The sequence below is a fragment of the Ranitomeya imitator genome, chromosome 3, assembly GCF_032444005.1.
Source record: "Ranitomeya imitator isolate aRanImi1 chromosome 3, aRanImi1.pri, whole genome shotgun sequence".
NCBI classification, from domain to species: domain Eukaryota; kingdom Metazoa; phylum Chordata; class Amphibia; order Anura; family Dendrobatidae; genus Ranitomeya; species Ranitomeya imitator.
In genome coordinates this window covers 208,338,783-208,364,241 of record NC_091284.1, presented here as the reverse complement: position 1 = coordinate 208,364,241, position 25,459 = coordinate 208,338,783, and positions in this window count along the sequence as shown.

Here is a 25,459-nt window from a genome sequence, read left to right as displayed (position 1 = left end):
AAAGAGAATAGTAAAACCAAAAACACTCAGTTTGAAAAAATGTTGCAGTAATCCGCAAGTGCTAGTAAAAGATGTAAAAAACAGGGTATTTGGTTGATACGTTTTTTGCAAAAAATGTACAGCAAAAAGTACAGCCAAGAAGCAACGAAGAGTGGTGGTGGTGGGAGACTCACTACTGAGAGGCACCGAAGCAGCCATCTGCAGACCGGACATAACTGCAAGAGAAGTATGCTGCCTTCCAGGTGCGATGATCAAAGATGTGACCGATAGGATACCAAAGCTCTTCAGCTCCAAGGACGTCCACCCATTTCTTCTGATACATGTTGGCACCAATGACACGGCAAGGAAGGACCTACCGACAATCTGCAAGGACTTTGAAGAGTTGGGGAAGAAAGTAAAGGAACTGGATGCACAGGTAGTTTTTTCTTCTATCCTTCCAGTAGACGGGCATGGCACCAGGAGATGGAACAGGATCCTTGATGCAAACAACTGGCTAAGACGATGGTGCAGACAACAAGGATTTGGATTCCTGGACCACGGTGTGAATTACTGGTATGATGGACTCCTCGCCAGAGACGGACTACATCTCAACAAACCTGGGAAACACACATTCGCCAGAAGACTCGCTACACTCATCAGGAGGGCGTTAAACTAGAAGAAGAGGGGACGGGAAGAAAAACATTAGACTCGAACAAAGACGACCCAGGAAAACATACTCAGAAGGGAGGTAAGAACATTTCTAAAACAATCCACAGTGAGGAGATTGGAACAAAACAAAATCCTCTAAACTGCATGCTCGCAAACGCCAGAAGCCTGACAAACAAGATGGAAGAACTAGAAGCAGAAATATCTACAGGTAACTTTGACATAGTGGGAATAACCGAGACATGGTTAGATGAAAGCTATGACTGGGCAGTTAACTTACAGGGTTACAGTCTGTTTAGAAAGGATCGTAAAAATCGGAGAGGAGGAGGGGTTTGTCTCTATGTAAAGTCTTGTCTAAAGTCCACTTTAAGGGAGGATATTAGCGAAGGGAATGAGGATGTCGAGTCCATATGGGTTGAAATTCATGGAGGGAAAAATGGTAACAAAATTCTCATTGGGGTCTGTTACAAACCCCCAAATATAACAGAAAGCATGGAAAGTCTACTTCTAAAGCAGATAGATGAAGCTGCAACCCATAATGAGGTCCTGGTTATGGGGGACTTTAACTACCCGGATATTAACTGGGAAACAGAAACCTGTGAAACCCATAAAGGCAACAGGTTTCTGCTAATAACCAAGAAAAATTATCTTTCACAATTGGTGCAGAATCCAACCAGAGGAGCAGCACTTTTAGACCTAATACTATCTAATAGACCTGACAGAATAACAAATCTGCAGGTGGTTGGGCATTTAGGAAATAGCGACCACAATATTGTGCAGTTTCACCTGTCTTTCACTAGGGGGACTTGTCAGGGAGTCACAAAAACATTGAACTTTAGGAAGGCAAAGTTTGAACAGCTTAGAGATGCCCTTAATCTGGTAGACTGGGACAATATCCTCAGAAATGAGAATACAGATAATAAATGGGAAATGTTTAAGAACATCCTAAATAGGCAGTGTAAGCGGTTTATACCTTGTGGGAATAAAAGGACTAGAAATAGGAAAAACCCAATGTGGCTAAACAAAGAAGTAAGACAGGCAATTAACAGTAAAAAGAAAGCATTTGCACTACTAAAGCAGGATGGCACCATTGAAGCTCTAAAAAACTATAGGGAGAAAAATACTTTATCTAAAAAACTAATTAAAGCTGCCAAAAAGGAAACAGAGAAGCACATTGCTAAGGAGAGTAAAACTAATCCCAAACTGTTCTTCAACTATATCAATAGTAAAAGAATAAAAACTGAAAATGTAGGCCCCTTAAAAAATAGTGAGGAAAGAATGGTTGTAGATGACGAGGAAAAAGCTAACATATTAAACACCTTCTTCTCCACGGTATTCACGGTGGAAAATGAAATGCTAGGTGAAATCCCAAGAAACAATGAAAACCCTATATTAAGGGTCACCAATCTAACCCAAGAAGAGGTGCGAAACCGGCTAAATAAGATTAAAATAGATAAATCTCCGGGTCCGGATGGCATACACCCACGAGTACTAAGAGAACTAAGTAATGTAATAGATAAACCATTATTTCTTATTTTTAGTGACTCTATAGCGACAGGGTCTGTTCCGCAGGACTGGCGCATAGCAAATGTGGTGCCAATATTCAAAAAGGGCTCTAAAAGTGAACCTGGAAATTATAGGCCAGTAAGTCTAACCTCTATTGTTGGTAAAATATTTGAAGGGTTTCTGAGGGATGTTATTCTGGATTATCTCAATGAGAATAACTGTTTAACTCTATATCAGCATGGGTTTATGAGAAATCGCTCCTGTCAAACCAATCTAATCAGTTTTTATGAAGAGGTAAGCTATAGACTGGACCACGGTGAGTCATTGGACGTGGTATATCTCGATTTTTCCAAAGCGTTTGATACCGTGCCGCACAAGAGGTTGGTACACAAAATGAGAATGCTTGGTCTGGGGGAAAATGTGTGTAAATGGGTTAGTAACTGGCTTAGTGATAGAAAGCAGAGGGTGGTTATAAATGGTATAGTCTCTAACTGGGTCGCTGTGACCAGTGGGGTACCGCAGGGGTCAGTATTGGGACCTGTTCTCTTCAACATATTCATTAATGATCTGGTAGAAGGTTTACACAGTAAAATATCGATATTTGCAGATGATACAAAACTATGTAAAGCAGTTAATACAAGAGAAGATAGTATTCTGCTACAGATGGATCTGGATAAGTTGGAAACTTGGGCTGAAAGGTGGCAGATGAGGTTTAACAATGATAAATGTAAGGTTATACACATGGGAAGAGGGAATCAATATCACCATTACACACTGAACGGGAAACCACTGGGTAAATCTGACAGGGAGAAGGACTTGGGGATCCTAGTTAATGATAAACTTACCTGGAGCAGCCAGTGCCAGGCAGCAGCTGCCAAGGCAAACAGGATCATGGGGTGCATTAAAAGAGGTCTGGATACACATGATGAGAGCATTATACTGCCTCTGTACAAATCCCTAGTTAGACCGCACATGGAGTACTGTGTCCAGTTTTGGGCACCGGTGCTCAGGAAGGATATAATGGAACTAGAGAGAGTACAAAGGAGGGCAACAAAATTAATAAAGGGGATGGGAGAACTACAATACCCAGATAGATTAGCGAAATTAGGATTATTTAGTCTAGAAAAAAGACGACTGAGGGGCGATCTAATAACCATGTATAAGTATATAAGGGGACAATACAAATATCTCGCTGAGGATCTGTTTATACCAAGGAAGGTGACGGGCACAAGGGGGCATTCTTTGCGTCTGGAGGAGAGAAGGTTTTTCCACCAACATAGAAGAGGATTCTTTACTGTTAGGGCAGTGAGAATCTGGAATTGCTTGCCTGAGGAGGTGGTGATGGCGAACTCAGTCGAGGGGTTCAAGAGAGGCCTGGATGTCTTCCTGGAGCAGAACAATATTGTATCTTACAATTATTAGGTTCTGTAGAAGGACGTAGATCTGGGTATTTATTATGATGGAATATAGGCTGAACTGGATGGACAAATGTCTTTTTTCGGCCTTACTAACTATGTTACTATGTTACTATGTTACTATACTAAGCTGCTCTACCAATCTTCACGGTATACCCTTATCAGAGCAGTCCTAACTAATGTATGCAATCCCTATCTGATGTATTTAAAAACCTGATCATCTGTATATAACCTGTGTGAACAGGGTTCAGAGAGGAAAAAATCCATGTGTGCATACAGGGTAGAACAGCTTTTGTGCAGATAGCCCAAGAGGAGTGGTGGAACTCCCCAGTCTTGTAGACACAAGAGAACAATTATGGAAACAGGAACACATGGGCTACTTGCACAGTGAACAAGTCTGTATGATCATGTTCACACACCACCAAGAAACCTGAAGACACAAAAGAGAATAGTAAAACCAAAAACACTCAGTTTGAAAAAATGTTGCAGTAATCCGCAAGTGCTAGTAAAAGATGTAAAAAACAGGGTATTTGGTTGATACGTTTTTTGCAAAAAATGTATACTAAGCTGCTCTACCAATCTTCACGGTATACCCTTATCAGAGCAGTCCTAACTAATGTATGCAATCCCTATCTGATGTATTTAAAAACCTGATCATCTGTATATAACCTGTGTGAACAGGGTTCAGAGAGGAAAAAATCCATGTGTGCATACAGGGTAGAACAGCTTTTGTGCAGATAGCCCAAGAGGAGTGGTGGAACTCCCCAGTCTTGTAGACACAAGAGAACAATTATGGAAACAGGAACACATGGGCTACTTGCACAGTGAACAAGTCTGTATGATCATGTTCACACACCACCAAGAAACCTGAAGACACAAAAGAGAATAGTAAAACCAAAAACACTCAGTTTGAAAAAATGTTGCAGTAATCCGCAAGTGCTAGTAAAAGATGTAAAAAACAGGGTATTTGGTTGATACGTTTTTTGCAAAAAATGTATACTAAGCTGCTCTACCAATCTTCACGGTATACCCTTATCAGAGCAGTTCTAGAGAGGATATAGACCTTTCTAACTGGTAGATCTAAGTAGTAGTCATCTAAGTATGGAATAATCAAGATGTCTGATTCTCGAAGTTGGGCCATCATTTCAGAGATTAGTTTTGTAAAAACCCGTGGTGCTGCTGAAAGACCAAAGGCGAGAGCTTTATACTGGAAATGCCTGACTATGCCATTTATGGAGACGGGTACTCTCAAGAAGCGTTGGTAATCTAAGTAAATGGGTACATGGAAGTACACATCTTTTAAATCTAAAACCACCATGAAACAGTTTTGAAACAACATCTTTATTGTTGAGCCAACTGTTTCCATCTTAAAGGGTCGAGCTACCAGAAATCTATTAAGGGACTGAAGGTTAATGATGGTCTTATAAGACTTGTCCGGCTTCTGGACCAAGAACAGGGGAGAGTAAAAACCTCTACCCTCCTCAGAAGCCGGTACCTCCACCAGGACCCTTTTTCGGCACAATTAGATGACCTCAGACTCTAAGGCAGACTGTTCTATCAGGGAGGAACGGAGCGGAGTCATCTTGAAATTATCCCCTGGGGTCCCATAGAACTTAAGTTCAAATCCCGTGGATATCATGCCCTGCACCCAACTGCGGTTGGTGATAAGAGACCAGAATGGATAAAAGGCAGACCATCTACCTCCCAAGGGAGCCGCTAGTCATTGAGATGTTTTTTTTGTTCCTGCGATGAACGCCTGAACATGAAGCCTGTACCTCTCTTCTTCTTGTCATCCCATTTAGAACGGTCCCTTGACGTTCCTTTTTTACTTAATCTTCTCCTGCTAAAAGGACGTCAGAAGGAAGAGGATGATGGCTTGGGAAATCTCTTTTTCTCATCCCCTGCTTTATCCAGCAATTCATCCAGGACGGAACCAAAGAGGTATTCCCCTTCACACGACATGGCACAGAGCTTAGATCTTGCTTGGATATCTCCTGGCCAGCATTTTAGCCACAGCGCTCTGCCGGCTGCGTTGGAGAGACCAGCTGTCCTTGCCGCCATCCTAACCGAATCAATTGAGGCATCTGACAAGAAAGCTGCAGTTTCCTGAATTGTTGGACGGGCTCCCAGAATCGTCTCTCGAGGTGTTCCTTCTTTGAGCTGAGACTCAAGTTGGTCCAGCCAGACCATCATAGATCTGGCTGCACAAGTGGACGCCACAGCTGGCCTCATGGATCCGGCTGCCATCTCCCAGGTTCCTTTAAGGAAAATGTCTGCATTTCTATCTAGAGGATCTTTAAGGGAGCCCATATCTTCAAAGGGTAGGGAGGATTTTTTAGATGCCTTTGAAATTGCTGCATCTAATTTAGGGGCTTTATCGCAGAGATTAACGGCTGGGTCATCAAAAGGGTATCTCCGCTTGAGGGCCGGAGGCAAGGAGCCCCTCTAATCCAGCCTTTTCCACTCGCAGAGGATCAGACCCTGAATCTTCTCATTCAGGTGAAAAGATCTATGTTTCCTTTGATCTAGACCCTTAAACATGACATGCTGTATGAACATTTCAGGTCTGGGTTCTACTATCCCCATTGTTCCCCTAGCCACTTTCACAAGTTTATTCACCCGGTCTAGGGGCAGACAGAAGCGGCCCGAATCTTCTTCAGATGAAGAGGCCGATAGAGATGAATCAGATGAAATTTCATTCCTCCTCCAGTCTACTGATGAGTCTGATTCTGGGAGATCCTTCTGCCTATAACTCTCTCCATGGGACAGGGATTTTATAGACTCCCTTACTTCTGTTCTGATAATTTTTTTCATACTTGAAGCAAAGTTAGGAGTCTCTTCGGCCACCTGAGGGGAACATTAACGGGAAATAAGGGCCATCTAGGAGCTACATTGTCTCCCCTCCCCCTTCTTAAGCCTCACCGTCTGTTGGATACAGGGGGGCATAATCTCTTTGGACAAGAGTCCAGTAAGGGGCATCCACAGAGGGCGCATTCCCTGTGCCTTGCCTTATCTGTGCATTTCTTCCCCTAAGAATAAAAAGATAAGGGAGAGGATGCATCACTCAGAGAACATTCATGAAGATCACTCAACAGTGTCTGCAAAGATAGGTACCGGAATACGAGGAGGGAATTTTTCAGCCAATGTCATTCGCCTGGTAGAACTCCTGCGGCTGGATCTGTCACTCAGCTGGCTACTTCCATCCCGACTCTTCCGCGGGGCGTGGGGCATAGTCTGCTGGACTGCAGCTTCAACTGGCTGCACAGTGTGCAGCTGCTCATCCTCCATTGTGAGAAACATGGGCCAGAAGCAGGGATCCCTCCGTCTGAGGGCCCTATATACCCTTCTCCATTCTGGATTGACAGGTAAATCTGCACCTCCCCCCAGCATCCCTCGTTCCTGCACATGCTGATCAGTTTCTAATGGAACCGAATCTGGTCTTTCTATATGGCGGCAGCCATTTCCCGGTTCCAGAAATCCCCCACGCATGTGCAAAAGGGAGCCAGCGCCGGTGACCCAGAAGTACACATCAGCCCCGCCCCCCTGATGCCACCCAGCAATCCCTGGCGGCAATGACCGTGCCAGGGGCCACTCCGGGACACCGGAAGAGACCCGCACATGCCTCTGGAATCCACCACCGCCCGGGACACATAGAAACCCAGCATCCAGGAGCTTAGGGAGCCTAGGGAATACTTACCTCAGTGCTGGTCACTTCTGCAGACAGCGATCCTCCGGACCCTGCTCCCTGCTGCTCGCTCACTGCCATGCCACCATGGAGGAGCACTGTGGCGCTTCCAGGACCCCCGCACCTGGTTGAGGTAGGAGACCGCCCTGCTACCTGAGTTGACCGGCTGGGCCTGGGATCTGAAATCATATAGGCATCTGTAGGGATCTGTCCCATCAGGAACAGGAAACCAACTGATGCGTGGGAGAGGTGCCGCCCTTTTGTATCTGTAGGTTTCCTGTTCCTGAAGGGTGGATCCCCTCTCTCGTGGTGCTGTTATGGGAGTCCGAATAAAATTCCCTTTCTTCTGCTACTTTGGCTTAACCCCATCCTCCACTCCCCAGTGCATTCCTCTGTGGTATGTGTATATTTGTATGTTTGGTATTTTCTGTTACCCCTGTTAGTATTACCTTATTAGTCTGGTTGGAGTATTACGGTACACTACAACTCCCCTCTTCCTGGGTGGGGGAAAGGTACATACTGAGGGTGTATTTAGGAGCTAAGGCAAGGAATGTGGCCCTGGCATCTTCACCATCAGCAGTAATTCGGGGAACAGGGTGAGCTAGGGCACCCCTAGCATTAGGGACAGGGAAGGAGCCCCTGGTTCTAGGACACCTGACAACAGAGCCATGACACATATATTATTATTCTGTGGTGGCAAGTGGAGGACATTATTATTTCTGTAATATAATTTACTTTTCAAGAGACTGTTTTCCATGGGAGTAACATGGGTCCGATCACTTGCAGGACAGCACTATGCTGCTTTTTTTCATTTGGCATAATGTAGAAGTCAGGGAGAAAGTGGGAAATGTGCTCTGGAAGAGATCAGCTATAAATGACTGTTATTTCCTGCAGAGACAAGACCTGGCAGGAAGAAGTGATGGCGGTCTGAGCAAGATGAAGATGAAAAGTGAAGAAGAAGGACTTCATCCAGAGACGTCACTGTATCACATTTACCTGCCCACTTTACACTATATACAGAGCTCCTGTGTATATTGTCACCAGTGATCCCTGTATTACCTGTACACTATATACATAGCTCCTGTGTATAATGTCACTAGGAATCCCTATATTACCTGTACACTGACATTATACCCTATACTGTACATTGCACACTCCTGTGTATAATGTCACTGGTGATAACAACAGTGTTGTTAGTGTTGTCATTTTTATTCATGATCAGTATTGTAGAATTTGATCACTATGTTGTGGTACTATGTGGTTTGGTCACGTTGTGGCTGTATTTCTCCCTTGTATGTGGCATTATTCAGTCACTATGTGGTGGCAATATCTGGTCTGGTCATGGTGTGGTGTTATTTGTTCCGTGCATGTGGTAATATTTGGTCTGGTCACAGTGTGGGGGTATTTGCCCTTTGTATGTGGTATTATTTGGTCACTATGTAGTGGAATATGTAGTTCAGTCATGATGTAGCGGTATTTCTCTCTTGTATGTGGTGTTATTATAACTTCTTTTAACTAAAGAACAGCTCAATGCAAACTACTATAATTGTACATCCCAGTTATGATGTGTGAACAATAGATGTACACAAGCCGCCTGTGTTTTACAGTCAGTGCTTCTCGATAACGGTGATAATAGCTAACAGGTATTTGCATATAACTGTAGGGTGGACCCCTGGAGTCAATTCCACCTGTGGGCCCCAGACACCCCAGTCCGACCCCGCTTGGAAGTATCTATATGTCATGGTTGGGAAGGATTTCACGACCTTCGATGTATGGGTACATCCTGATAATTTTGTGCACACAATAGTTGCCAGGTGTTTAGCGAATTTGACAGCTGACATGCGGCTCTCAATGCCAGGAGTTTTGCCGGCATGGCTCCCTGCAATGTAACTCCCTAAATGCTGCGATAGATACATTTAGAAGGCAGGAGAGGTCATTCGGTGCCATGGTGACCCAACATCATCATGACAACAGCCGTGTCATCAGGGTTAGCAAGCTTGCTAGATCATATGCAAAGCATTGTCTAAGAAGCTTGTGTCGTCAGTGCAGCACTGACAAATTATAAAGCATTGCAACGCTAATGCATTGTAATGCTTTATAATAGCGATCAGACTGCAAAAAGCGAAAGTCTCATGGAAAGACTAAGTAAAAATGTAAAAGAAACCTGTAAAAATATATTTTTTTAAAAGTCATAAAATGATAAAAATATATTCTACCCATAAATAAATAATTTTATGAAAAGAATAAATAAACAAAAAAAATTTAGTTTGGCATCGCTGCATCTTGAACGGCCTAACTTATAAAATGGTCTCACTAGTTAACCTCTTCAGTGAACACTGGAAAAAAAATAAAAATAAAAACAAGGCAAAAAGCTATGCTGTTTCATAATACCGCTGAATAAAAGTGAAATAAAACAAGATAAAAAATCAATAAAAATGGTATAGCTGAAAACGTCATCTTGTCCCACAAAAATTTTTTTTTCTATAAACAATTTTTATTGTGTAAAAGTGATAAAACACAAAAAAATGATATAAATGTGGTATCGCCGTAATAGTACTGACCTGAACAATAAGGCTGCCTTATCAGTAGGGTTGAGCGAAACGGGTCGAACATTTTCAAAAGTCGCCGACTTTTGGCTAAGTCGGGGTTTCATGAAACCCGATCCGACCCCTGTGCGGGGTCGGCCATGCGGTACGCGACTTTCGCGCCAAAGTCGCGTTTCAATGACGCGAAAAGCGCCATTTCTCAGCCAATGAAGGTAAACGCAGAGTGTGGGCAGCGTGATGACATAGGTCCTGGTCCCCACCATCTTAGAGAAGGGCATTGCAGTGATTGGCTTGCTGTCTGCGACGTCACAGGGGCTATAAAGAGGCGTTCCCGCCGACCGCCATCTTACTGCTGCTGATCTGAGCTTAGGGAGAGGTTGCTGCCGCTTTGTCAGAAGCAGGGATAGCGTTAGGCAGGGTCCATTAACCACAAAACCGCTTGTGCTGCAGCGATTTGCACTGTCCAACACCACCCTCGGTGTGCAGGGACAGTGGAATTTTTTTTTTTTTTTTTTTTCCCCTCAGCGCTGTAGCTCATTGGGCTGCCCTAGAAGGCTCCCTGATAGCTGCATTGCTGTGTGTACGCCGCTGTGCAAACCAACTGCTTTTTTCAAAGCACAAATCCTCTTGTTCCTTCCTTTCTGCACAGCTATCTTTTTTGTTTGTCCACACTTTTTATTTCATTTGTGCATCAGTCCACTCCTTATTGCTGCCTGCCATACCTGGCTGAGATTACTGCAGGCAGGGAGATAGTAGCTGCCTGCCATACCTGGCTGAGATTACTGCAGGCAGGGAGATAGTAATTGTAGGACATTCCCTGTTTTTTTTTTTTTTTTTTTTTTGGTGGGAGATTAAGATTGGCAATTTGGCATTTCTGCTAGAGTGCCATCCCTGTGTGTGCCATCTCTCTCACATAGTGGGCCATAGAAAGCCTTTTCATTTTTCTGTATTTTTTTTTGTGGGGTGTATAAATTCTCCCTGATAAAAATACAGTGGGAGATTAATATTGGCCTTTGGGCTTGTGTGCCAGTCCTGAGTGTGCCATCTCTCTCACAAATAGTGGGCCATAGAAAGCCTATTTTATTTTTTTTTGGGTTTTATAAATTCTCCCTGAAAAAAAGGGAGATTAATATTGGCCTCTGGGCTTCTGTGCCAGTCCTGAGCGTGCCATCTGTGCCAGTCCTGAGCGTCCCATCTCTCTCACAAATAGTGGGCCATAGAAAGCCTATTTAATTTTTTTTTTGGTTTTATAAATTTTCCCTGAAAAAAGGGAGATTAATATTGGCCTCTGGGCTTGTGTGCCAGTTGTGAGCGTGCCATCTGTGCCAGTCCTGAGCGTGCCATCTCTCTCACAAATAGTGGGCCATAGAAAGCCTATTTAATTTTTTTTTTGGTTTTATAAATTTTCCCTGAAAAAAGGGAGATTAATATTGGCCTCTGGGCTTGTGTGCCAGTTGTGAGCGTGCCATCTGTGCCAGTCCTGAGCGTGCCATCTCTCTCACAAATAGTGGGCCATAGAAAGCCTATTTAAATATTTTTTTGGTTTTATAAATTCTCCCAGAAAAAAAGGGAGATTAATATTGGCCTCTGGGCTTCTGTGCCAGTTGTGAGCGTGCCATCTGTGCCAGTCCTGAGCGTGCCATCTCTCTCACAAATAGTGGGCCATAGAAAGCCTATTTAAATATTTTTTTGGTTTTATAAATTCTCCCAGAAAAAAAGGGAGATTAATATTGGCCTCTGGGCTTCTGTGCCAGTCCTGAGCGTGCCATCTGTGCCAGTCCTGAGCGTCCCATCTCTCTCACAAATAGTGGGCCATAGAAAGCCTATTTTATTTTTTTTTTGGGTTTCAGAAATTCTCCCTGGAAAAAAAAAGGGAGATTAATATTGCCCTTTGGGCTTGTGTGCCAGTACTAAGCGTTCCATCTCTCTCTCTCTCTCAGTCAGTGGGCCATAGAACGCATATTTTTGGTTTTATTTGTTTTCTAAATTCTCCCTGAAAAAATCATTTTATTTTATTTGGTTTCTAAATTCTTCCTGATAAAATCATATTTTTTTTATTATTTTTATTTCTAAAGTCTCCCTGAAAAAAAAAAAAAAAAAAAACAACCAAAAAAACAGTGGGAGATTAATATTGGCCTTTCTGCTTGTGTGCCAGTCTTGACTCCTGGGTGTGCCATCTCTCTCTCTCTCTCTCTCTCTCTCTCTCTCTCTCTCTCTCTCCAATTGTGGTCCATAGAAAGCCTATATTTTTTTTCCTTGATTTGGGTTCTAAAATCTACCAGAGAAAATAACTACATCAATCATTGGTAGAAAAATATTGGCCTCTGGGTTTGTGTGCCACTCCTGACTCCTGTGTGCGTCATCTCTCAGTCAGTGGGCCATAGAACGCCTATTTTTGGTTTTATTTGTTTTCTAAATTCTCCCTGAAAAAATTATTTTATTTTATTTGGTTTCTAAATTCTTCCTGATAAAATCATATTTTTTTTATTATTTTTTTTTCTAAAGTCTCCCTGAAAAAAAAAAAAAAAAACAGTGGGAGATTAATATTGGCCTTTCTGCTTGTGTGCCAGTCTTGACTCCTGGGTGCGTCATCTCTCAGTCAGTGGGCCATAGAACGCCTATTTTTGGTTTTATTTGTTTTCTAAATTCTCCCTGAAAAAATCATTTTATTTTATTTGGTTTCTAAATTCTTCCTGATAAAATCATATTTTTTTTATTATTTTTTTTTCTAAAGTCTCCCTGAAAAAAAAAAAAAAAAAACAACCAAAAAAAACAGTGGGAGATTAATATTGGCCTTTCTGCTTGTGTGCCAGTCTTGACTCCTGGGTGCGTCATCTCTCAGTCAGTGGGCCATAGAACGCCTATTTTTGGTTTTATTTGTTTTCTAAATTCTCCCTGAAAAAATCATTTTATTTTATTTGGTTTCTAAATTCTTCCTGATAAAATCATATTTTTTTTATTATTTTTTTTTCTAAAGTCTCCCTGAAAAAAAAAAAAAAAAAACAACCAAAAAAAACAGTGGGAGATTAATATTGGCCTTTCTGCTTGTGTGCCAGTCTTGACTCCTGGGTGCGTCATCTCTCAGTCAGTGGGCCATAGAACGCCTATTTTTGGTTTTATTTGTTTTCTAAATTCTCCCTGAAAAAATCATTTTATTTTATTTGGTTTCTAAATTCTTCCTGATAAAATCATATTTTTTTTATTATTTTTTTTTCTAAAGTCTCCCTGAAAAAAAAAAAAAAAAAAACAACCAAAAAAAACAGTGGGAGATTAATATTGGCCTTTCTGCTTGTGTGCCAGTCTTGACTCCTGGGTGCGTCATCTCTCAGTCAGTGGGCCATAGAACGCCTATTTTTGGTTTTATTTGTTTTATAAATTCTCCCTGAAAAAATCATTTTATTTTATTTGGTTTCTAAATTCTTCCTGATAAAATCATATTTTTTTTATTATTTTTTTTTCTAAAGTCTCCCTGAAAAAAAAAAAAAAAAAACAACCAAAAAAAACAGTGGGAGATTAATATTGGCCTTTCTGCTTGTGTGCCAGTCTTGACTCCTGGGTGCGTCATCTCTCAGTCAGTGGGCCATAGAACGCCTATTTTTGGTTTTATTTGTTTTCTAAATTCTCCCTGAAAAAATCATTTTATTTTATTTGGTTTCTAAATTCTTCCTGATAAAATCATATTTTTTTTATTATTTTTTTTTCTAAAGTCTCCCTGAAAAAAAAAAAAAAAAAAACAACCAAAAAAAACAGTGGGAGATTAATATTGGCCTTTCTGCTTGTGTGCCAGTCTTGACTCCTGGGTGCGTCATCTCTCAGTCAGTGGGCCATAGAACGCCTATTTTTGGTTTTATTTGTTTTCTAAATTCTCCCTGAAAAAATCATTTTATTTTATTTGGTTTCTAAATTCTTCCTGATAAAATCATATTTTTTTTATTATTTTTTTTTCTAAAGTCTCCCTGAAAAAAAAAAAAAAAAAAACAACCAAAAAAAACAGTGGGAGATTAATATTGGCCTTTCTGCTTGTGTGCCAGTCTTGACTCCTGGGTGTGCCATCTCTCTCTCTCTCTCTCTCCAATTGTGGTCCATAGAAAGCCTACATTTTTTTTCCTTGATTTGGGTTCCAAAATCTACCAGAGAAAATAACTCCATCAATCATTGGTAGAAAAATATTGGCCTCTGGGCTTGTGTGCCACTCCTGATTCCTGTGTGCGTCATCTCTCACTCAGTGGCCCATAGAAAGCATATAGTTTGTTACATTTGTTTTCTAAATTCTCCCTGCAAAAATCTATTTTTTTTTTTTTGGGGGGTTTCTAAAGTGTTCCTGAAAAAAATAAAAATAAAAAAAAAATAATAGTGTGACATTAATATTAACATTTGTGCTTCAGTGACAGTCCTGCGTGTGGGGCATCTCTCTAATTTGCAGCCACCAAAAAAAGAGTGTGTAACATTGGGCCTGATTTTCGCTGTGGTCTCACCAACCTGTAAAGGGGTAGCTAAATCATACAGAAGTTATAGCTCACCGTGTAAGTTGTGTGACTGCAACAAATAACGTTAGTTTGGTTACGTTTTTAAAACAATGAGGAAGTCTAGTGGAAGAGGTCGTGGCCGGGGGCGTTCATTGTCAGCTGGTAATGAGGGTAGTGGTAGTGGTGGAGCATCAGGTGGTCGTGGGGGAAAAAATATTGCACCTAAGTCTGGAGCTGTGGAGCCAGGTTCGTCGTCCGGCTACACAAGGCCTCGAACGCTCCCTTTTCTGGGATTAGGAAAACCGCTTTTAAAGCCGGAGCAGCAAGAGCAAGTTTTGGCTTATCTTGCTGACTCAGCCTCTAGCTCTTTTGCCTCATCTCGTGAAACTGGTAAAAGTAAAAGCAGCGCGTCGTTAGTGGATGTTCACGGTCAGGGACAAGTCACTTCCTTGTCCTCTTCAGCAAAAACAACAACAGAGAAGAATGCAGCAGGCGACACAACGGGTTACTCCATGGAGCTCTTTACACATACCGTCCCTGGCTTAGAAAGTGAAGCAGTTAACAGTCCATGCCCATTACAAATTGAATCTGACATGGAGTGCACTGACGCACAGCCACAGCCAGACTACTATGCTGGTCCTTTGACTCAGACCACAACATTGCCCTCGCAGGGTGCTGATCAAGAATCAGACCCTGATGAGACTATGTTGCCCCATCACGAACGCTATACCACCGAACGACACGGTGACACAGACGAAGTTGCGCAGGAGGTACAAGAAGAGTTATTAGATGACCCAGTTCTTGACCCCGATTGGCAGCCATTGGGGGAACAGGGTGCAGGCGGCAGCAGTTCTGAAGCAGAGGAGGAGGAGGGGCCGCAGCAGGCATCAACATCGCCACAGGTTCCATCTGCCGGGCCCGTATCTTGCCCAAAACGCGTGGCAAAGCCAAAACCTGGTGGAGGACAGCGTGGCCATCCGGTTAAAGCTCAGTCTGCAATGCCTGAAAAGGTATCCGATGCTAGAAAGAGTGCAGTCTGGCATTTTTTTAAACAACATCCAATTGATCAGCGCAAAGTCATCTGTCAAAAATGTTCTACTTCCTTAAGCAGAGGTCAGAATCTGAAAAGTCTCAATACTAGTTGCATGCATAGACATTTAACCACCATGCATTTGAAAGCTTGGACTAACTACCAAACGTCCCTTAAGGTTGTTGCACCCTCGGCCAATGAAGCTAGTCATCAACGCAACATCCCTTCCGGCAGTGTAGGACCACCATTTAGCGCACCACCTGCTGTATCTGTGCAGGTATCTTTGCCAGGCCAAAGCAGTCAGGGTCAGGGAATCACCAGTTTCGTAGTAGGAAACACTGCATCTAGGGCACCGGCGGCAACAATACCATCTCCCACCGTCTCTCAGTCTGCCATGTCCACCGGCACCCCCGCTAGTTCCACGATCTCCAGCTCTCCAGTCCAGCTCACCCTACATGAGACTATGGTTAGAAAAAGGAAATACTTAGCCTCGCATCCGCGTACACAGGGTTTGAACGCCCACATAGCTAGACTAATCTCGTTAGAGATGATGCCCTACCGGTTAGTTGAAAGCGAAGCTTTCAAAGACCTGATGGACTACGCTGTACCACGCTACGAGCTACCCAGTCGACACTTTTTTTCCAGAAAAGCCATCCCAGCCCTCCACCAGCATGTTAAAGAGCGCATCGTCCATGCACTCAGGCAATCTGTGAGCACAAAGGTGCACCTGACAACAGATGCATGGACCAGTAGGCATGGCCAGGGACGTTACGTGTCCATCACGGCACACTGGGTAAATGTGGTGGATTCAGGGTCCACAGGGGACAGCAAGTTTGGGACAGTTCTGCCTAGCCCACGGTCTAGTAAACAGTTGTCTGTAGCCGTTCGCACCCCCTCCTCCTCCTCCTCCTCGTCCTCCTGCAGAAGCAAGAGCTCGTCCACAGACCGCAGTCGCACAAACACTCCATCCGCACCTGCCACTGTTGCACACCAGGTCTCCCATTATGGGGCAGCTACTGGCATACGTCAGCAGGCTGTATTGGCTATGAAGTGTTTGGGCGACAATAGACACACCGCGGAAGTTCTGTCCGAGTTCTTGCAGCAAGAAACGCAGTCGTGGCTGGGCACTGTAGATCTTGAGGCAGGCAAGGTAGTGAGTGATAACGGAAGGAATTTCATGGCTGCCATCTCCCTTTCCCAACTGAAACACATTCCTTGCCTGGCTCACACCTTAAACCTGGTGGTGCAGTGCTTCCTGAAAAGTTATCCGGGGTTATCCGACCTGCTCCTCAAAGTGCGTGGACTTTGCGCACATATCCGCCGTTCGCCTGTACACTCCAGCCGTATGCAGACCTATCAGCGTTCTTTGAACCTTCCCCAGCATCGCCTAATCATAGACGTTGCAACAAGGTGGAACTCAACACTGCACATGCTTCAGAGACTGTGCGAACAGAGGCGGGCTGTTATGTTTTTGTGGGAGGATACACATACACGGGCAGGCAGTAGGATGGCAGACATGGAGTTGTCAGGTGTGCAGTGGTCGAAGATTCAAGACATGTGTCAAGTCCTTCAGTGTTTTGAGGAATGCACACGGCTGGTTAGTGCAGACAACGCCATAATAAGCATGAGCATCCCCCTAATGCGTCTGCTGATGCAAAGTTTGACGCACATAAAGGATCAGGCGTCTGCACCAGAGGAAGAGGAAAGCCTTGATGACAGTCAGCGATTGTCTGGTCAGGGCAGTGTACATGACGAGGTACCGGGCGAAGAGGAGGTGGAGGATGAGGAGGATGATGGGGATGAGTATATTTTTAATGAGGAAGCTTTCCCGGGGGCACGGGAAATTGGTGGCGTGGCAAGGCCGGGTTCTGGTTTTTTGAGGGACACAAGTGACGTAGATTTGCCTGCAACTGCCCCTCAACCAAGCACAACCGCAGATTTGACAACGGGAACTTTGGCCCACATGGCGGATTATGCCTTGCGTATCCTCAAAAGGGACACACGCATTACAAAAATGATGAACGATGACGATTACTGGTTGGCCTGCCTCCTTGATCCTCGCTATAAAGGCAAATTGCAAAATATTATGCCACATGAGAACTTGGAACTAATATTAGCAACAAAACAATCAACTCTTGTTGACCGTTTGCTTCTGGCATTCCCTGCACACAGCGCCCGTGATCGTTCTCACACGAGCTCCAGGGGCCAGCAGACCAGAGGTGTTAGAGGGGCAGAAATCAGAAGTGGCGTTGGACAGAGGGGTTTTCTGACCAGGTTGTGGAGTGATTTTTCTATGACCGCAGACAGGACAGGTACTGCAGCATCAATTCAAAGTGACAGGAGACAACATTTGTCCAGTATGGTTACAAACTATTTTTCATCCCTTATCGACGTTCTCCCTCAACCGTCATTCCCATTTGATTACTGGGCATCCAAATTAGACACCTGGCCAGAATTGGCAGAATATGCATTGCAGGAGCTTGCTTGCCCGGCAGCTAGTGTCCTATCAGAAAGAGTATTCAGTGCTGCAGGTTCAATACTAACAGAAAAAAGGACTCGTCTGGCTACCCAAAATGTAGATGATCTAACCTTCATTAAAATGAACCACAACTGGATTTCAAAATCTTTTGCCCCACCCTGCCCGGCTGACACCTAGCTTTCCTATGAAAAGGTCTTGCCTGTGGACTATTCTGAATGACTTTTCCAATCTCGTAATTTTCTTCACCTGATTGTCCAGCATACGACATGTTTCCACCTCACGAAATGGCCAAACTCCCCACACGGGGCCGTGCTATCGCCACTTTGCGCTTGGACCCTTGAGAGTGCTGTTTGTCTGAAGAGGTGGGTGTGGCCGCTTTTGGTCGACGGCACTGCCACTGGGTCCCTCATAGTACAATAAAGTGTCTCTGGCGGTGGTGGTGCGCACCCAACGTCAGACACACCGTTGTAATATGAGGGGCCCTGTGCCTGTACCGCCGGCCACAAGACAGTTCCCCCCCCCAGCTCAAACAGTGCTCTACCACTAGCAAAATTATCTCTCACAGCTTCACCAATGTGTAGTCTAGCCGCTGACATCCTTCAATGCCTGGCACTGACAATACCATTGTTTTGACATTTTTGTTATGTTAGGCCTTCGAAGCCTGTCTGCGGTCCCTTCTTTCTACAACTACTACACTGACCAGGCCACTGCTGGCCGTGTTACCCTGGAACCAATTTAAAAGTGCCTACAGTCAGCCCAATTTTGTTATGTTAGGCCTTCGAAGACTGTCTGCCGTCACTCCTTCCACTAGACTTCCACTGACCATACACTGCTGCCCATGTACCCCTGGAACCAATTTAAAGTGCCTACAGCCAGCCCAATTTTGTTATGTTAGGCCTTCGAAGCCTGTCTGCGGTCACTCCTTCCACTAGACTTCCACTGACCAGACCACTGCTGCCCGTGTACCCCTGGAACCAATTTAAAAGTGCCTACAGCCATGTGTTATTATTTTAGGCCTTCGATGCCTGTCTGCGGTCACTCCTTCCACTAGGCCTCCACTGACCACACCACTGCTGCCCGTGTACCCCTGGAACCAATTTAAAATTGCCTACAGCCAGCCCAATTTTTTTATTTTAGGCCTTCGATGCCTGTCTGCGGTCCATTCTTTCAACTACTACTACACTGACCAGGTCACTGCTGCCCGTGTACCCCTGGAACCAATTTAAAATTGCCTACAGCCAGCCCAATTTTTTTATTTTAGGCCTTCGATGCCTGTCTGCGGTCCATTCTTTCAACTACTACTACACTGACCAGGTCACTGCTGCCCGTGTACCCCTGGAACCAATTTAAAATTGCCTACAGCCAGCCCAATTTTTTTATTTTAGGCCTTCGATGCCTGTCTGCGGTCCATTCTTTCAACTACTACTACACTGACCAGGTCACTGCTGCCCGTGTACCCCTGGAACCAATTTAAAATTGCCTACAGCCAGCCCAATTTTTTTATTTTAGGCCTTCGATGCCTGTCTGCGGTCCATTCTTTCAACTACTACTACACTGACCAGGTCACTGCTGCCCGTGTACCCCTGGAACCAATTTAAAATTGCCTACAGCCATGTGTTATTATTTTAGGCCTTCGATGCCTGTCTGCGGTCACTCCTTCCACTAGGCCTCCACTGACCACACCACTGCTGTCCGTGTACCCCTGGAACCAATTTAAAATTGCCTACAGCCATGTGTTATTATTTTAGGCCTTCGATGCCTGTCTGCGGTCACTCCTTCCACTAGACTTCCACTGACCAGACCACTGCTGCCCGTGTACCCCTGGAACCAATTTAAAAGTGCCTACAGCCAGCCCAAGTTTGTTATGTTAGGCCTTCGATGCCTGTCTGCGGTCACTCCTTCCACTAGGCCTCCACTGACCACACCACTGCTGCCCGTGTACCCCTGGAACCAATTTAAAATTGCCTACAGCCAGCCCAATTTTTTTATTTTAGGCCTTCGATGCCTGTCTGCGGTCCATTCTTTCAACTACTACTACACTGACCAGGTCACTGCTGCCCGTGTACCCCTGGAACCAATTTAAAATTGCCTACAGCCAGCCCAATTTTTTTATTTTAGGCCTTCGATGCCTGTCTGCGGTCCATTCTTTCAACTACTACTACACTGACCAGGTCACTGCTGCCCGTGTACCCCTGGAACCAATTTAAAATTGCCTACAGCCATGTGTTATTATTTTAGGCCTTCGATGCCTGTCTGCGGTCACTCCTTCCACTAGGCCTCCACTGACCACACCACTGCTGTCCGTGTACCCCTGGAACCAATTTAAAATTGCCTACAGCCATGTGTTATTATTTTAGGCCTTCGATGCCTGTCTGCGGTCACTCCTTCCACTAGGCCTCCACTGACCACACCACTGCTGTCCGTGTACCCCTGGAACCAATTTAAAATTGCCTACAGCCATGTGTTATTATTTTAGGCCTTCGATGCCTGTCTGCGGTCCATTCTTTCAACTACTACTACACTGACCAGGGCACTGCTGGCCGTGTACCCCTGGAACCAACATCAGAAAATATAAAAATAAGTATTTTGCTTATAAAAAAGAAAATACTGGTGAGATATCAAATGCAGACATTTTAACATTAAAAACAAACACACAACTCTAATCTGGTACAGTACTAAAAATGGCCACCAGCTACAATTACTTTCTCCTGCAAGTAGTTAACTGAAAGTTTTTTTAAATTGAAAACACACATATGGCATCCACCGAGTGTTGTCCTGTCGCGTCTTCTTTATATTATTGCCGAGAAGATGCAAAATAATGAAAATAATAAAATCATTAATTACCAAAATAATAGAGAAAGTCAACACCACATTGCAAATAAACATTCATTCCAAATAAAGAAGCAGGGCGCGTCCGAGGGTGAGTATATACCTAATAAGAATATAATCACCCTCGGACGCGCAATGCTTATTTCCAACAGCCTTCCTTCCTAAGAATCAGCCCTTCCGTCGTGTAGAGAGACGTTGTGTTACACTCCAAGGTGTTCCCCAGGTTGCCTTTCCTGAGCTTCGATCTTCCGGCTCTCGTTTAGTAGTTCTTGGAAACTACTCTGCATTAGGCCTTCAAATTGGGTATGGGGTGTAGAGAGATGGTGTGTTCCACTCCAAGGTGTTCCCCAGGTTGCCTTTCCTGAGCTTCGATCTTCCGGCTCTCGTTTAGTAGTTGTTGGAAACTACGCTGCATTAGGCCTTCAAATTGGGTATGGGGTGTAGCGAGAGGGTGTGTTACACTCCAAGGTGTTCCCCAGGTTGCCTTTCCTGAGCTTCGATCTTCCGGCTCTCGTTTAGTAGTTCTTGGAAACTACACTGCATTAGGCCTTCAAATTGGGTATGGGGTGTAGAGAGAGGGTGTGTTACACTCCAAGGTGTTCCCCAGGTTGCCTTTCCTGAGCTTCGATCTTCCGGCTCTCGTTTAGTAGTTGTTGGAAACTACGCTGCATTAGGCCTTCAAATTGGGTATGGGGTGTAGCGAGAGGGTGTGTTACACTCCAAGGTGTTCCCCAGGTTGCCTTTCCTGAGCTTCGATCTTCCGGCTCTCGTTTAGTAGTTCTTGGAAACTACACTGCATTAGGCCTTCAAATTGGGTATGGGGTGTAGAGAGAGGGTGTGTTACACTCTAAGGTGTTCCCCAGGTTTCCTTGCCATTGCTTCGGTCTTCCGACTCTCGTTTAGTAGTTGTAGAAAAGTACACTGCATTAGGCCATACAAAATGGGTATGGGGTGGAGAGAGATGGTGTGTTACACTCCAAGGTGTTCCCCAGGTTGCCTTTCCTGAGCTTCTATCTTCAGGCTCTCATTAAATTGTGGTTAAATGGAACAACTGCATTTGGCGTACTAGTTGGTTTGGGGCCTACTATCGGTGTCTGCCACTCCTTGCTGTTCTCCTCCACTGAACAAAGCTGTGCCGCCTGTTTACTACGGTTGCCAATTTTGAACTGCATTTCGACTACTTACTGATTTGGCCCTACTCTCTGTGTCAGCCTCTCATTCCAGTTGTCCTCCACTGCAATGCCCCCTGGTTATTCCTGTGTTACCAATTTTGAACTGCATTTAGCCCACTTTCTTCTTTGGGCCTATATCTGTGTTTCCACTTCATCGTGCCCATTGCCCAGCCAGTGATAGATGAGTCTGCTGGTACATTGACCCATAACGCAACATTCCCCGTGCACGCTACACAACAACATTGTGACCCTGCTGAAAGTCAGGTTGCTCTTCCCGCATACCATACCACCTTACACGGGGACAAAGAGGAAGGTGCAGATGAAAGTGCAGGTTCCTTCATCAGGTGGGGGGAGGAATACTAGTTGGCGACGTCACTGGCACAGGGCCTCTCATAGTACGCAAAAGTGTTGCTGCCGGTGGGAGGCGCCCCCGCCGTGCAAACACACCGCTGTACTTTGAGGGGCCCTGTGCCAGTGCCAATGCCAACGAGTGGGCCCCCCCTGCTTGCTCAGGTTCACAGCACTTGCAAAGTTGAAATACTTACCTCTCCCTGCTCCACTGCCGTGACGTGGTCCAGATTTCCTGGGCCCACTAATTACTTGAACCAGCCCTACCCCCCACAACTTTAGCCAAATGACCCCCAATTTCAAATGCCTTCCAATTATTATAAGGTAAATTACGCTTGACAAGCTTCATTAAGAAGAATGGATGGTTTTGACATTAAAATGGCCACTCTAGGTGTTTTCCTGGCCCCCACTCACTGCCGACTATGCTGCCCCATTGACTTGCATTGGGTTTCGTGTTTCGGTCGATCCCGACTTTACGTCATAATCGGCCGATTTCACTCGACCCGACTTTGGACATAGTCGGGTTTCGCAAAACCCGGCTCGACTCTAAAAAGGTCAAGGTCGCTCAACTCTACTTATCAGTATTACCACACATGGAACGGCATGAAACCCCCCAAAAATATAATTCCTGAATTGCTGGTTTTGTTCATTCAGCCTCCCAAAAATCATAATAGAAAGCGATCAAAAGATGTAATTTTCTTGAAAAACACAAAACACAAGCCCTCACATGATTCTGTCGGTGGAAATATGGAAAAATTATAGTTCTAAATATTTGGAGATGAAAAAATTATTTTTTGCAAAATTAAAATGTCAGCAGCCAAGTATAAAAAAGATACAAATTTGCTATCGCCCTTATTGCCCACATCCGAAAAATAAAGTCGTCTAATCACTTTTACGAGGAACGGAGTAAAAAATAAATGAAACTAATTCTTCACTTGCTGTTGATTTATTTATTCTGCCTCCCAAAGATCGCAGTAAGGCTTGGTGCACATTTATTCTACGCTTACTCCGGGGTTTCCGTGTAAATCTCTGAAATTCGTGATTCAGACGGAACCTCCAGGGAAAGATTCCCTGTAATAAGGCAGATGGGGACACTGTTGATGCAGTCTGGCCTATGATCCATCTTTTCAGGCATGCATAAAATTGCCATCGTCCACAGTTTTGTGCACCTCAGAAAAAAGGACACGGCTAAATAGAGGCCAGAAGGAGTCCAGACTAACTGTGTTGACTCATTATAGTGAATGGATCCCTCAAGGGTTTTTAGATGAAAACTCGATGTAAGTGCTCAGCATAGAACGCAGGCTAAATGTGATCCCCAACCTTATGTAAAATGTTCTCTATAAAAGCTTTAATTCAATCCAGAAAAAAACACCCCCTCCCCTTTCAATTAAAAAATGTCCCCACTGAGATCCAATATCTGTTAATGGAAATATAGGGGGCTTTCACATTACTGATAATACAAAAACTCTGCAAAAATGTTTTGGCTCCTGATTAGTGATGAGCGAACGTGCTCGCCACTGCTCGTTACTCGCCCGAGTATCGCTATGCTCGGCGTACTCAGCGAGCAGCGAGAATTTCCGAGATTATTCGACGGTAACTGCAGTCTCCACCCAGCAGTTTTGGCGGACTTTAGAGACCCAATCATGGGGCAGGGATTGTCTGCCAGGCCATGGAATGCCGCAGCCATCTTTGTTGTGGTCATGCAGTGATTGGCTGGGCCGCACTGCATCATCCTGAGTATAAGAGATCTGGCGCCGCCCTGCTCGACGCATTCTGTTCCTGTTTCAGCGAGAGTAGGGAAAGCTGGTGCCGAAATAGGGTCAGACTCGTGGTTTTTAGAGGTAGTGTAGGTTTGCAACTCTTACATCCACAACTCCTGAGAAACCAACAGTCCTTTTTAGGGCTAATTCGTGGGTCCCGATATTGCAGTGCTAGGTAGGCAGGGCACAGCATATCCACATCAGTGCAAGGCCTGCAGGCACTGTGTGTGCGTCCTTTGGTCCCACTGCATCCCTCCCAAAGCTCCTTAACTGCCTGCTGCTGCTGCTGCAGCAGCTTATTTACTTTTATATCTTTTTTTTTGTTCCCAAAAATCCCCCCCCCCAAAAAAAAAATACAGTCTGTTCTGTCAGACTGAGGCCTGTTGAAAAATTATAGTTTGTCAGGCATACGTAGCATAGTTGTGTGTGCTACCCTTGTGCCCCCCCTTTTTTTTTCGGTGTTTTAAATTCACCGAAAAAGACCTCATATATCTGCGTGCTCCAAGTTTGGTCATTGCGAGGCCGGTGTATTTTTGGGGGGCTGTGTGATACTCAAATTCTATACAGCGCTATTTAGCCTAAGAAAATTGAAAGGCCACAGATTTGCCAGCGTGGTATTTCTGTTACAGCCTTCATATATCTCTGCTCCAAGTTTTGGCATTGGTGGCTGGTGTACTTATTTTTTGACTGTGTGATATTCAAATTCTATACAGCGCTATTCAGCCTAAAAAAAATTTGAAAGGCCACAGATTTGCCAGTGTGGTATTTCTGTTACAGCCGTCATATATCTACTAAAATGCTTGTGCATGCCCTCATCATCTCCCACCTTGACTACTGCAACATCCTTTTCTGCGGCCTCCCTGTTACCACCCTTGCACCTCTCCAGTCCATTCTGAACTCTGCTGCCCGACTAATTCATCTCTCTCCTCGCTACTCCTCTGCTTCCCCCCTCTGTAAATCTCTTCACTGGCTCCCATTCCCTCAGTGTATCCAGTTCAAATTACTAATACTGACCTACAAAGCCATCCACAACCTGTCTCCTCCATATATCTCTGACCTAATCTCCAGATATCTTCCCTCACATGATTTCTGGTCCTCCCAAGACCTCCTTCTCTCCTCCACACTTATTCGCTCCTCATCCAACCGCCTCCAAGACTTCTCCCGAATATCCCCCATCCTCTGAAATTCTTTGCCCCAACACGTCCGACTATCAACCACATTCGGATCCTTCAGACGGAACCTGAAAACCCATCTCTTCAGGAAAGCCTACAGCCTGCACTGACCCCGCTGCCGCCTCATCACTACCGAAGCTACCATCTCACCAACACTGGAGCTCCTGCAACCCTCAACCTAATGTCTCCTTCCCCATAATCCTGTAGAATGTAAGCCCGCAAGGGCAGGGTGCTCGCCCCTCTGTATTAGGCTGTGATTGTTAGTTTGTTTACTGTAAGTGATATCTGTAACTTGTATGTATCCCCTTCTCATGTAAAGCACCATCGAATCAATGGTGCTATATAAATAAATAAATAATAATAATATATCTCTGCTCCAAGTTTTGTCATTGGAGGCCGGTGTACC